This window comes from Cupressus sempervirens, chromosome 3 (genome assembly GCF_028749045.1).
Source record: "Cupressus sempervirens isolate cs-2001-9-10 chromosome 3, ASM2874904v1, whole genome shotgun sequence".
Taxonomy (NCBI): Eukaryota; Viridiplantae; Streptophyta; class Pinopsida; order Cupressales; family Cupressaceae; genus Cupressus; species Cupressus sempervirens.
In genome coordinates, this window is record NC_143120.1 from 218,526,266 (window position 1) to 218,541,174 (window position 14,909).

The following is a 14,909-nucleotide window of genomic DNA, read 5'->3' on the forward strand; positions in this document are numbered from 1 at the left end:
AGAAAGAAGGATTAAGGGTATGGATCCTTGAAGGGTGAACAAGTTATTAGTGGTAAAGTGTGTGAAAGCCAAGCATAATGGAGGACTAAAATAGAGATCTATAATATGCAAGTGTGTTTTAAGTCATTATCAGATCAAGCCTTACTGTTACTTTCTAATCATTGTATCAGTCTAGGGTAAATCCTTTGGATTAAGGTTCACCTAACAATCATTTGTAAATCTTCTAACTAGGTGACATTCCAAGTGAATGATCTAAAGTCCTCTAACAAGTCTCACTCCTAACAAGGTGATTGAAATCCTTTAACCAGGTCACATTTAACAATGCACATTGTAACCTTTAACATGGTTGGCCTTTTAGAAGAGTGAGAATGTGTAGCATGTTACTAGTGGTTTTTCCCAAATTGGGTTTCCATGTTAAATAATTGTTTCAAATGAATTATTGAATTTTTTATGTTTCATTTTTACATTTCTCCAAAGTTGATTTGATAGTGTCATGTCCCCTTTTCAAATAATTAAAAATAATAATCTTTGCTAAGGCAGGCAGGCCCAAAAAGATGAAGTTTTGGAAAAAGGGGATAATTTTTGGAAGTTAATGGACTAATAAATGAAGATTATTATTAAAATATGTTTTATTAACCCCTCTTGGATGTGAATTAGGGTTATTCCCTCTTTTAAGGGGTTTGGAGGAATTTTGGGCTTATTCGAGAACTTGATTTTTGTGCATTGCTTTGTTGTTCTTCAGAGGTTGCCAAACTTGTGAAGAAGGAGACCAAAGAATCAGAGTTTGTAGGTTTCCAAGAAGGCCAAGGATGGGAGTTTGAAGCCATTCCATGTGCATGCTCATGTAGAGTTTTCCTTTGTGCTGAACAGTGCAGATGTGTGAGTTTTCAGGTGTATTTTTTGTAAGAGTTTGGTGTTTACGGTTGAGTATTTCATATCAGTTTGGGTTGCTGCTGTATATAAAAATTTTAAATGTTAAAATATAGCTGAATATATGTATTTGGATTGATTATACTTCTGTGATAGATTATTAAGTTTTTGTGGTGATTCTGGGCTATTTTGTGCTATTTTTAGGAGCCCGATGAGCATTGTTTTTGTCCTCTGTTTGGGAGCTATTGTGTGCATGTTATAAAAATATGAAAATGTCATTTTATAGGTTTTTATTCTGCTCAAATTTTTGTGAAAATTTCCACTTTCAAATTTATTAATAATAGGTGAAGTTGTGAAGCTTTTGGCACTATTTCTGGCATACCCAATTTGGGGTTTATTGAGAAATTGGTGGATCTTTGAAATATTGGTTGTTTGATTTTAAAGATCTGATTTGAGGCTTGAAATATCATATAAAATCAGAGAAAGGAAAATTTCAATGGTATTAGAGCTATGATCTTGCTAGCCTGAGGGTTTGTAGAAGTTTGCATGTCAGTTTTGAGAACTACCCAAATTTTGCATGTTAGTTCTTGGTGAATTTGGTGGTTGCATGTTGCTTCTAATCAGTTGCATGTCAAAATCTATGGTTGCATGCTACTTCTAATCATTTGCATGTTAATTCTTGGTGTTTGAAGAAGCTATAACCTATTGGGGTTACACTCTACTTTATCCAGAATGGATAGGTATAGTATAGAGTCTCAGAGGACACGATCTTGGACAATTGATATCCGGAGTCAGAACAGTAGAAAGGATGGTTATTTAGACATTTGAGATAAACTTAGAAAAATAAGCCATGACATGTCTGAATAGTTGGTTGAGCACCACCGTATGATGAATGACATGTTGTCTAACCCAGCTAAGGTGGATAAGTTGACTAGATTTTTATTTGGCAGATTTTCTCACAGGGCAGATGACACAATTACTAAGAACTTGCATGAGGAGTTTGAGAAACTAGCTTATAGCCAGGCAGAGGTCTCAAATTCTACTCTACCATAGGAGGTAGTGGGTTTGGGTGATGATTATGAGGATGTTTTTGTGCATGCTGGTGAGCTACCTGATAGAGATGAGCAAACATTGAGCATTCATGACTTTGCTAAGAAAGAGTACCAGGCACAGTTAGATGCTTCGTCACATGAGGTTGAGGCTAGTAGTACTTCACATGATTTGTCTAGCCAAACAAAAGTGAACAAAGACAATATTGTGACTTCATTATCTCATCATGACAGGTATGTGGAGTTAGTTGGTATTTGTCATATTACTCAGGTGAGGATTTTTCTTGAGTTACCAGCTGATTCTAGTTTACAGATATGGACTCGAGATTGTTATATTGGCATTTGGGATTTAGTTGACTGGAGATCTTTAACAATTTTTGGTAGCAGTTTTTGTTTGGGTGCTATCATGGATTTGATTAGTAGATTGCATGGTGTTGTCTTTTCTTGTGCTAGCAGCTTGTTTGATGTTGGTATTAGTTTTTATACACCGGTGTTGGGCTTTGTTCATATATCCAGTCGACCATACTTTCTAGAATGTGTTGATGATCTTTCATATTTGGTAGTGTGTACAAATGAGTCCCAGGATCATATTGGCATTGATGACATCCAAGAGGATGCAGTGGGCAGTTTTGAAGACTTAGTTTCCTTGGTAGTTTCTTTTGGTACAAAGGAGTTGGACAGCAGTGCTATAGTTTTTGATACTCCGTATGTTGATATGAGCTTTAGATTTGATTCACAAGATATGGATGGTAATACTCTAGAGACTAATAAATTTAAGGATATTCCTTTAGATAGTGCATCAGAGGAGGTTTGTAGGAGATAGTCTAGACAGTGCCATCATGTGTCTAATCAGTTGAGAGTTAGTGAGTGAGACATTTCTATCGCTTGCCAGTATTTTGACGCTGCTCGTCAGTTGTTAGCAGTTTATGGATGGGGTTCTCCAACTAGTGATGAGAAGGGAGGCAATTATCTTTCCTTGATAGAGTTCCACTCTTTATGGGAGGCTATCCAGATTTTGAGACAGAATTATATGCAGTTGGTAGCTGACAAAGATTATCTTATGGAGTGGGGGAGTACAACATACGATGCATTATTGGCCAAGGAAGATGAGGTGAGTGAGCTTACTCAGCAACTCGAGGTGACTTCTGAGATTCTTGAGAGTACACAGTTGGCTTTCGAGGAGTCACAGTTTCATTTGGCTCAGGTGACCATGGAGTTAGAGTGACTACAGTCTTTAACTGATTCTATACAATCACAACCTGTGGTGTTTGGTGATCTGAGGATGTCCACGGCCAAGATTGTTAGAGACAGTGGAGATGGGGATGCATCCATCCTTGATACTAACATTGGCATATCTAGTTTGTTCCCACTAGAGTTAGGTTTAGTTGAGTTGGGTGCTGTAGCAGATTGTTGTATGCCTGACATGGTGGTGGCCTCTAGTACTGATGGCACGTAAACTAGAGATGTATCAAAGATCATGTGTGATGTTGGTGAGCTGATAGTTGGCATGGTTCCTTCTAGTAATACTACTCCCTTGGCGATGTCTTCAGAGGTAGTAGTCAGTTCCAACTTGATTAGTGATCGATTGCAGTTAGTTACATCTAGATTTCAGTCTAAGCCACTGACTGAGATTGGTGCATTCTATCGACATTACATTGTGAGGTATGGTCATCAATTTACCTTTGATGGTCATGTTGGTGAGATGATGATACAGAGATGTACTTTGGTTCCTAGTGCTTATCATCAGTTATGGGATAGTTTGATGCCTCGGGATGAGAGTTGTGATGGGCACTACATGGCGATAGATTTTGCAGTTGATAGCTTGATAATACATGACTTAGAGAAGGAGTTTTGGAGTGATGCTTCAATAGGTGTTGTTATTGATTCTACTCCTTTGGCTATGACATCTCCTTACTTAGCTCGTAATCAATCATAGTGGGTTGTATCACTTGTTCATGGAAAATTTGGTTTGGGTTCCATTTCTTGCTATTTATCTTGTGATGGCTTTTCACCATCAGGGGTGCATGGGAGTTATGGTTATGAGACAATGGCTGGTGATTTGAAGAGTTGTGTTGATTGCAAGAGTTGTACAATGTGTGGATTCTCCATACTTGGTACAGTTTCATTCGAGAGCATTCACCATTGTTGCAGAGTTGGATTGTACATTATGTATAGGCCAGTGGGATGTGTTGATGGTATTTACTGTGTTGGTAGTTTGATTTTTCCACTTTACTTGGGTTTTGATGTTCTAAGAGTTTTTGTCTCATGGGTTTTTGACTGTGGCAGTGGTGATTTTGGAGTTTGGTTGAGCTGTAATTGTCAGTTTGATTATGGATTCCTCTTGGTCATATTGCAGAGGATATTACATGAGCCTGTGTTAATTAGCAGTAGTATAGTTCATGAATACATTTGGGATCCAGGTGGATTGATTGTTTTATTGTTCAGCCATTGCTTGAGGACAAGCAATATTTGGGAGGGGAGGACTTGTCATGTCCCCTTTTCAAATAATTAAAAATAATAATCTTTGCTAAGGCAGGCAGGCCCAAAAAGATGAAGTTTTGGAAAAAGGGGATAATCTTTGGAAGCTAATGGACAAATAAATGAAGATTATTATTAAAATATTTTTTATTAACCCTTCTTGGATGTGAGTTAGGGTTATGCCCTCTTTTAAGGGGTTTGGAGGCATTTTGGGCTGATTCGAGAACTTGATTTTTGCGCATTGCTTCGTTGTTCTTCAGAGGTTTCCAAACCTGTGAAGAAGGAGACCAAAGAACGAGAGTTTTTAGGTTTCCAAGAAGGCTAAGGATGGGATTTTGAAGCCATTCCATGTTCATGCTCATGTAGAGTTTTCCTTTGTGCTGAACAGTGCAGATTTGTGAGTTTTCAGGTGTATTTTTTGTAAGAGTTTGGTGTTTCCGGTTGAGTATTTCATATCAGTTTGGATTGCTGCTGTATATCAGACTTTTAAATGTAAAAATATAGCTGAATATATGTATTTGGATTGATTATACTTCTGTGATAGATTATTAAGTTTTTGTGGTGATTCCAAGCTATTTTGTGATCTTTTCGGGAGCCCAATGAGCATTGTTTTTGTCCTCCATTTGGGAGCTATTGTGTGCATGTTATATAGATCTAAAAATTTCATTTTATAGGCTGTTATGCTACTCAAATTTCTATAAAAATTTCCACTTTTAGATTTATTAATAATAGGTGAAGCTGTGAAGCTTTTGGCACTATTTCTGGCATACCCGATTTGGGGTTTATTGAGAAATTGGTGGATCTTTGAAATATTGGTTGTTTTATTTTAAAGATCTTATTTGAGGCTTGAAATATCATATAAAATCAAAGAAAGGTACATTTCAGATAGTAACCTACAAGTTTAAGTGATTGCATAAAATAATGGATGCATGCATGATGAATTTTTTTTATGGTTATGGGTTACCTAAGTTGTGAAAAGTTTTAGTTGTACATCTAGACCTTGGATAATTAACTCACCCCAACTCTTAGTTATTCTAAAAAATTCCATCATATAATTGATAAGGGAGTCACTGTAGTTGACCTAGAAAGTGTTGTGAATATTAGGAGAAGAAGTAATGTTGTGAAAGGAAAGATAATCTCCAAAAGTGATGTCCTAGACCCCAAAAAATAACCACATAGTAGAAGAATAACAATAATAAAAATATTTAGATCCAAAATAATACCAATTCTCATAATGTAATCATAATATTTTCATCCAGCATGCCTGATTATGAGGTCTTTCAAGTTACAACAAAATAAATAAGCAAATACAACAATCACTTTGCAAGATCTAATATGATCTAAATCGTAGCTAGCCTAGATCCACAATCTAGTAGAAAAATCCAAGAAGAATGTAAAACTATTCTCTCTGGACACCAAGAATCTTTTTTATATTTCCAAGCCGTGACTACAAGCTTTGCTACAAATTTTTCTCTTCTCAACTACTCCTCTCTAGTTGAATTCCTCCATGTGAGATCCATCTCAAATCAATCATGAATCTAGACTCCTCAAGATCATCTATTCATACTAAACCAAGCCACAATTTGGCCTAACATTAAAAAAAAAAAATCATTAAATACACCTTCAAGCCACAAGTCAGCTTCACAAAAAATATTAAATACAGTACATGCCCCAAGTTTATAATGCATAACTAACTCAAAAGAACTCATAAAAATATATGCACTTAGACAAATACAAGAGAACACACACAAAATATCTAAGATAAAATCTCACAAATATAATCTCCAAAGTTTATCAATAAATAAGGAACACACAACCAATTATCACCAAAATGGTGGTAACTCCAAGATGATAATTCCAAACTTTATGCACACTTAGGAAAAGGTTGCCTAATATATCCCAAACACATCTATAATTGTGTAAACCATAACTACACAAATATGATCTTGAATCTCCTGCTTATAGAATCACTAACTTCCTAATGATTCTCTTGCATTAGACACCCCAAGTGCAAAGAAAATATGTTCTTAATAGCTATGAAAAATATCTTTTAGGGTTTAGCACATAAACCATGAAATAGTTCTTCACATAAATGTTCTCTACCATATGAACTTGTACATTCTTTCCTTTGTTCCACTTTTGAAACTTAATTTCTAAAACTATCTTTGGTGTGCAATAGATTCTTTCTACATTGATCTATAACCCTTTTAGAATCACTCTATTCAAATCAATGGCCAAGATTTGGTTCTTTCTACCAAGTTCTATATCCTATAAAAGAATCAAGGAATGCTTCCTACCATCCTTTTCAATAGTAAACACATTCTTGACATAATGATTCACATCCCTACAATCATACTGCCAAGGTCTACCAAATAATATGTGACAACTACTCATGTCCATATTATCACATAACTCTTTATCCATATAATGCCCAATGTAGAAATCAAAAAGACATTTCTTGTTCACTTACAAAGCATGCTCATCCTATAACCAATTGATCCTATAAAGACAAGGATGTCTCACTCTCTTTAAAAAAATGATTTTGAACCATCTCTTCAACAACAAGATTATTAGTGCTACCATCATCCACAATCACATTACAGATCTTACTTCCAATCTTGCAATGATTCTTGAACAAATATGTCCTTTGAAAAGGTTCTAGTGCCCTCTTATCAAGTAATAACACTCTTCAAATCAGAAAATTCTCCCCATCCTAACTAGTTTCATTCACCAAGTCTAAAAACCTCTTGTACCACAATAGTTCTTCTATCACTAGCCTTCTATAATCATTCAAAAGATATGTCTCCTTATTCACCATATTTGTAGCTAGTACCTTTAAATGCACCTATTTCTATTGTTTTACTCTATTTAACAAGTTTTGGGTAATCTTCAACAATTTATTTATTCTTCACAAAATGTTCTTTCTTCTCTTTCCCTCAAGAATTACCTTGATGTTTTCTCTTCAACTTCTCTCTTGCCCTTAAAGCATACTGACAAGAATCCTCAATTAAAGCAATATTCCACATACCAATCTCATCCTAAATATTGATTCTCAAGCCACTAATATGTCTAGCCACCTTTTACTTTGAAATTTCTTTATTCCCAAACTAAATTTTTAACTTATAGAACTCCTCACTATAATCCTTCATAGTCATATCCTTCTACTTAAGATTCTACAACCTCTTAAATAGCTAAAGTTCATAGTCAGTAGGATTAAACTTATCCTACAATTTGGTTGTCATCAATTTTCATTTAGTGATCTTCATTTCAACTTTTTCATCTCTATCTCTTTGTAATTCTTTCCACCAAAGAGAAGTATTCCCTTTTAACTTAGCCTTTGCTAACCTCACCCTGAGTGGATCACCAATATCCTCTAACTCAAATTAGTCTTCCAATTTTTTAATTCAATCAATCAGTTCTTCAAGATTCAAAGTACCTGAGAAATTAGAAAAATCTATCTTATGCTTTAGATTTAATTAAGATCTAGATCTATCCAACCGACCATACCTATCTTTCATAGGTCTTTCCATGCATTTAGTTCTATCTTCACCACTCGATCAAACACCCTCAAAGTATTAGAAACTTCCTTATAACCATCTTAATTACCCACATATAAAGGTACACCAAAAATAGCTCTCATGATTCTATTCTTCATCAACTCCATCTTAGATCTAACATTTGATCTACCCTTCTCTAAAATCCTAGTGTCCACAGCATCACAAAGATCATTAATCACCCTAGGGTCCAATCTTCTTGTAGTCATCTTCCAATATCTTTACAAACCCAAAGCAACAAATCAACTGGATCAAACCTTCACTCTGATACTACTTGATGTAGTATAAGGAAGGAAAATCCCCAAAGGAGATGTCCTAGCTGATAGAAAATAACCACATAGTGGAAGAATAACAATAATAGAGAGATTTAGATCCAAAATAATACTAATTCTCATAGTAATATCATAATATTCTCATCCAACATGCCCATCTATAAGGCCTTTCGAGTTACAACCAAATACATAATAATTTATAGAAATAGCTCTACAAGTTCTTGCAAGATCTAAACCCTAGCTATCCCATATCTGCAATCATGTAGAGAACCCCAGGAATAATCTAAATTTGTGCTCAAAAGCCACCAAGAAACCTTCTTACTTTCCCAAGACACAAATATTATCTCTACTATCAAATTTTTCTCTTCTCATCTGCTCCTCTCTTGTTGACTTCCTCCATGCTAGATCACATTCTAAATCAATCATGACTCTAGACTCCACCAAACCCTCTATTTATACTAAACCAAGCCACAAGTTGACCTAGCATAAAATAACTTAAATAAACACTCTCATTAAATACACCTTCTATTAGAAATGTTTAGAATAACTGAGAAGGGGGGTGAATTAGTTAGTCAAGGTCCATTTATACAGCTCAAACAATCAAACATTAAATTCTTCACTATTTTTCTTATCTTACTTATCCTGTTGTTGCTCAGTATCTACTATAAAATTGTCATAAACTTAACTTCTATTACATAATGAAAACATAATCATCTGTAAAAATATTCATAAAACATTGATCATAGTTTGACCCTAGGATTTTATGTCCATACCCAATTTGGGAAAAAATACTAGCAACATGTCACTCTTTTTCAATCTTTTGAAGTGAGCTCTATTAGGAGCCAACCTTGCTAAAGGTTACAATACAGAATGTTAAATGTGACTTGGTTAGATGATTTAATCACCCTATTAGGAGTGGCCTTGTAAGAGGATTTTCATCATTTCATTTAGAATATCACTTAGTCAAAGGATTTATATAGACTCTTAAGTCTTCAAATGATTGTTAGGTCAACCCCTATTAAAAGGATTTCAATAAAAACTATTTAGAATGATAAGAAAGAAAATAGTAGGTTTTGATCCATGTGATTCCAACTCCCATTTCTAGTTTGAATCTCTCTTTAGTCCTTATGATGGTTAACTAATAAGTCTTCCATTGTCATCTCTAATCTTGATCTTCTTGGACACCCTTCAAGCAATCACTCCACTCTTCTGATCAACACTTAATCATTTTGCTCAAAATCACTTATGCACAATAGCATCACATCTATAATATTTCACTTGTGGCTTAGTATTCACTCACTTGTATGACCTCAGATCAACCTTTCTCTGTATGATCACCTTCACATACAAACTTCACACTAACACTAGTTAGATAGAGGTTCTCTAGGGCATATGCAAGGCACCAAATGTTCTAACTTGTATCACCTTAAAAAGGAAATATATGCTTTACTGTATTTTACATCCACTATAGATCTTACCATTTACAATTAGGTTCAACATGATTCAATGTATCTATACATCTTCTTGACCATTCTCTAGAAAATTCTCTAGAATGCTTCTATTAGATCTTTACCTAACCATCACCTTGAATTTAATGATCCAACACATAAAATCCTATCTTCAACACATTTTATATCTCCCAAGAAATCAACTGAGTCAACTTGATCTTCTGGTTCCTTTTTATTTTATCTTTTATTGTCACTCAACAATCACTGCATTTTACCTTAAGCATGTCCCAAACTAGAGTTGTATTGCACCACTATGTAGAATGTTCTATTTAGAACATGTGATGTAATGAATCATGTCTCCTTAAGTAGCTTTAGTTAGGGGAATGACCCCTAATTTACCTCTAAGCTATTCACAACCATCTTCGGGTGATGGCTTTTTGAATATGTTAGCAATTTGTTCCCTTGTATTCACATATTCTAGCTTCACTTCTTTGTCTTGAACTAGTTCTCTCAATTAGTGATACTTAATAGCAATATGCTTTATCTTAGTGTGCATAATTGGATTCTTTGAAATGGTATTAGCATTTGTGTTATCACAATAGATAACTATTGGATCTTTAATCTCTTCATACATGCTTTTCAACAATTTTTCAATCCATATTATGTTTGAACAATTCATTGCAACTGCCACATACTCGGCTTTAGCTATTGATTGAGAAATACAATTCTTCTCCTTGCTTGTTAATGAAAATAAATCTCTTTCCTAGAAAGGATGCACCTCCACTTATGCTTTTTTTGTCATCAATATTTCTTTCTTGATTAGAGTCAATGAAAACTTTCAGCTCAAATCTATCACTTATTTTGTAGTATTATCCATATTCCTTTGTGTGTTTTTGGTATCAAGTTATCCTTTTAACAACCATCATGTGATTTTCTTTAGGATCTTCTTAAAATCTAGAAACTCTCCGAACTACCAAGGCAATATTTGGTCTTTTATGAATAACATATCTCATTTTTCCTATTGTGGATTTGTATAGGGTGTAGTTCACATCAGTAAAATCAAAATTTTTAGATAGTTTATTTCTTGTAGACATTTGTGTACTCACTGGTCTTGAGTCTTCCATACTAAATGTCTTCAATATTTCCTTGATGTGTTTGGTTTGTAAAATAAAGTAACAAAACTTCATTTGTCATACTTGTAGTCCAATAAAATGTTAGAAATGATTGAATTGATAATAAGAGTTGTTGGAATGATAAAGAATGTTCTCAATCATTGTTTTGTCATTGATGTCAAACTTGCTACTTGCAGGAATGACAATTGCTTTAGTGATCCAAATACTATCAATTATTTGGTTGACAAGGTGGTGGCAATCAATAAGATGTAACTAGAACACCTAGAGAAAGGTTGAAGTTATGATGTTGTAATGAAGTACTAGGATCAGCTAAGCCATTGATGAAAAAGTGTATTTGATAACATACTATAAGATATAGAAAAAAGGGCACACTGAAACATATTAAAGAGGTTAGGTGTTAGCTAAGTCTTTTACAAAGCTCAACTAAGAGAATGTGTCGAGTATATCATATAAGCCGAGTGATCTTCAGGTGCCGAGTAAAGAGTAGGTGCTGAGTAACACAGTTTTTTGTAGGTGCCGAGTAACACAGTTTTCTATAGCTTCCGAGTAACACAGTTTTCTGCAGGTGCCGAGTAACATAGTTTTCTATAAGTGCTAAGTAACACAGTTTTGTGTAGATGCCGAGTAACACTGAGATTCCGAACATTAGTAAAACAAATAATGCTGAGTTGCTGCATTATTTTGAAGATCGAAGATTCGCCATAACTAAGCTGACAAGGTTATTACTTAGAAGTTTGTAAATTAAATAGAAGATAAGAATGATGAGCTGGTGGCACAGAACACCATGTAAAACATTTTTGAGGATACAGCTGGTGAAGTTTCTAGAAGAGAACAAGATATGGGGTAGATACATTGTATTTTACCTAATCCATATTGAAACCCTAAAAGTGAAGAGGCAGAATTGAGCGGCAAAGGCATATCAGATCTCTATATAAGGAGTCATTAGTTAATGAAAAAAAATGAGAGAGGGGTGGTCAAGCATGAAAGTGTAAAGTGCTGAAGAAGGTGGAAAAGAGGAAAGAGAGAATAGTTACTCTATTTTAGTAAGAAGACCCCTGATATGGATGCATTAGTACAATGAGTTAGAAGACTCAAGGAGACGAAGCTTGAATAGATGACAAGTAGTTAGAGCTGAAGAGATAAAAGCCAAGCATAAGGACTAAACTGAAAGTGTGATCTAAAATCTGCAAAGTATGTTGTAAGTTATATCAGATCAAAAGTTCATTGTTGTTACTTTCTAGCAATTATAACAATTAGTTTAAATCCTATGGAATTAGGTTGGTTTGATAGCCATGAGATAAATCCTTTAACAGGGTGACATTCCTAGTGAATGTTCTAAAGTCCTTTAACCAGGCCCATTCCTAACAGTTTGGTGAAATCCTCTAACAAGGTCACATTTAACAGTGTGTTGTAAGCCTTTAATAGGGCATCACTTCAGAAGAGTGAGAATCAAGTAGCATGTTACTGGTGGTTTTTCCCAAATTGGGTTTCCACGTAAATCATTGTGCCATGTGTTGATCTTGCATGTTTTATCTTTGCATGTTGATTTACTGTAACTTGCTAATATGATTGATTTAAGCTTGGATGGTTAAAAGGTTTGTGAGTTCACTACATTTGGTAAAAAAAAAAAAAGTTTTATTAGGGCATTTGGGACCTTGAATAACTGATTCACCCTCCCTCTCAGTTATTCTAAAAGATTCTAACAATTGGTATTAGAGCAAACTGCTGATCCATTTTAAAAGGACTAGAAGCAGAAAAGATCAAAATGCCTAAGAGAGAAGTTCCCAAGCTCAACAAAGACAACTTTGTTGCATGGAAAAGTTTGATGAAACTACATCTTGGATCCATAGGAGATTATGCCCAAAAATCAATTATTACTGAACATGTCGATCCAACAAGTGCTCCTACTGCAGAAGATATGAAAAACAAGCAATAACATAACCAGAGAATGTTGGAGATTGCCTCTGCACTTAGCTATGCTGAATTTGATGATATCAAAGGATGTGACACCGCATTCAAAATTTGGAAAGCCCTATCAGACATCTATGGAGGAGATCAGAATGTACAAAGAGCAAAAAGAGAAACTCTCAGAGGAAAATTTGATGATATGAGAATGGAAGAAAATGAGAATGCTGTTCAGTACGGTGCAAGAATAAAAGAAGTGGTAAGTGCGATAAGATGTTTGGGTGGTCAATTGGATGAAGATACTGTTAATAGTAAGTATTTGAGAACCTTGCTCCCTATCTATGCTATTAGAGTATCAGCAATACAAGAACTAAGATGTGTGCCAGGAAATAATCTAAGTTTTGAAGGTATCATAGGAAGACTCACTGCATTTGAGTTATCTAACTTTGACAACTACGGACCTGATAATGTTGAATCTGCTTTCAAGGCCAAGTTATCATTGAAAGATGCTGAACAGGTGAAATCTAAGAAGGGAAGAAAGATGAAATATGTATCCAGTGATAGAAGCACAGATGAGGAAGATGTGGATCAATTAGAAGCTTTACTAGCTAGAAGATTTCACAGAGGTAAAGGAAAATTCAAAGGTAAGATGCCTATCATTTGTTTCAATTGCAATGAAGTAGGTCATATTGCTGCAAGATGTCCACAGAAAAAGGATTACAAGGAAAGAAACAAATACAAGAACAGAAGAGATAATGACAAGAAAGATTACAAAGAAAAAGGTGAGAAGTGTTATATTGTTGAAGAAAATTCTAATGACAATGATGATGAAGTTGTTTATGTAGCCATGAAGGACCAATCCGATGAAGAAGAAGCCATAGCACTAATGACTTGTATAAACAAAAATGACAGATGGATCATAGATAGTGGATGCTCACATCACATGACAGGAGACAAAAGTAAGTTTGTTAACTTTACTCAGTATGATGGAAATAGTGTTAGATTTGGTAATGATGCCCCTTGTCAAATCAAAGGAAAAGGTTCCATCAAGCTCACAGAACAAATCTCATGTGACAATGCATACTATGTTGAAGGATTAAACTACAATTTACTGAGTGTCTCATAGTTAGGCAATATAGGATGCAAAGTGGAATTTGGAAACAAAATTGCAAAAATCTATGATACTGATGGTAAACTAATAGGAAAAGGAGATCAAATGAAGAGTAATCTGTTTTCCCTTGATATGGATGATGTTTCTTGTTTTATTGCAAAATTTGATGATGAATGGTTATGGCATAGAAGATTATGTCATGTCAATTTTGATAATCTGGTCAACATTAGTAAAATGAAGAAAGTCAGATGTTTACCAAAATTGAAGAAGCCTAATAATATTATGTGCAAACAATGTCAACTAGGAAAGATGACAAAGTCAAGTTTCAAAAGCAAAAACTATACATCTAAGGAGATACTTGAGTTAATTCACACTGACTTATGTGGTCCAATGGAAGTACAAAGCTATAGAGGAGATAAATACATCATGTTATTTGTTGATGATTATTCCAGGATGATGACTGTCATGTTCTTAAAACAAAAATCTGATGCTTTCCAAATGTTTAAATGGTATGTGGCTAGAGTTGAAAAGGAAACAGGAAAAAGCTTGAAATATCTAAAATTAGATAGAGGCGGTGAATTCACATCAAATGAATTCGAGATATTATGTAATGACAAAGGAATCAAAAGACAAACATCAGCTCCTAGAACTCCCTCACAGAATGGAATTGCTGAAAGAAGAAATAGATCTGTAATTGATTGTGCCAGAACATTAATGATGGAAAAGACTGTTGCTCTAAAATACTGGAGAGAAGCTGTAAGTGTAGCTGTTCATACACTAAACCGTGTACAAATCAAGAAAGGTACAAATGCAACACCTTTTGAATTATGGTATGGTCACTCACCCAATGTAAAACATTTCAAAGTGTTTGGTTGTAAATGTTTTATTCTTAAAGATGTTAGAAATGGAAAATTTGATGCAAAAAGTGATGAAGGTATATTTCTTGGTTACTCCACAAGAAGTAAGGCATATAAGTGTTTGAATGTTAACACTAACAAAATTGTGGAAAGTACAAATGTAAATTTTGATGAGCACACAAAAGTTCAAGCTGAAGAACTAAAGAAAATGGAAGAATATAGAACCTTTGTG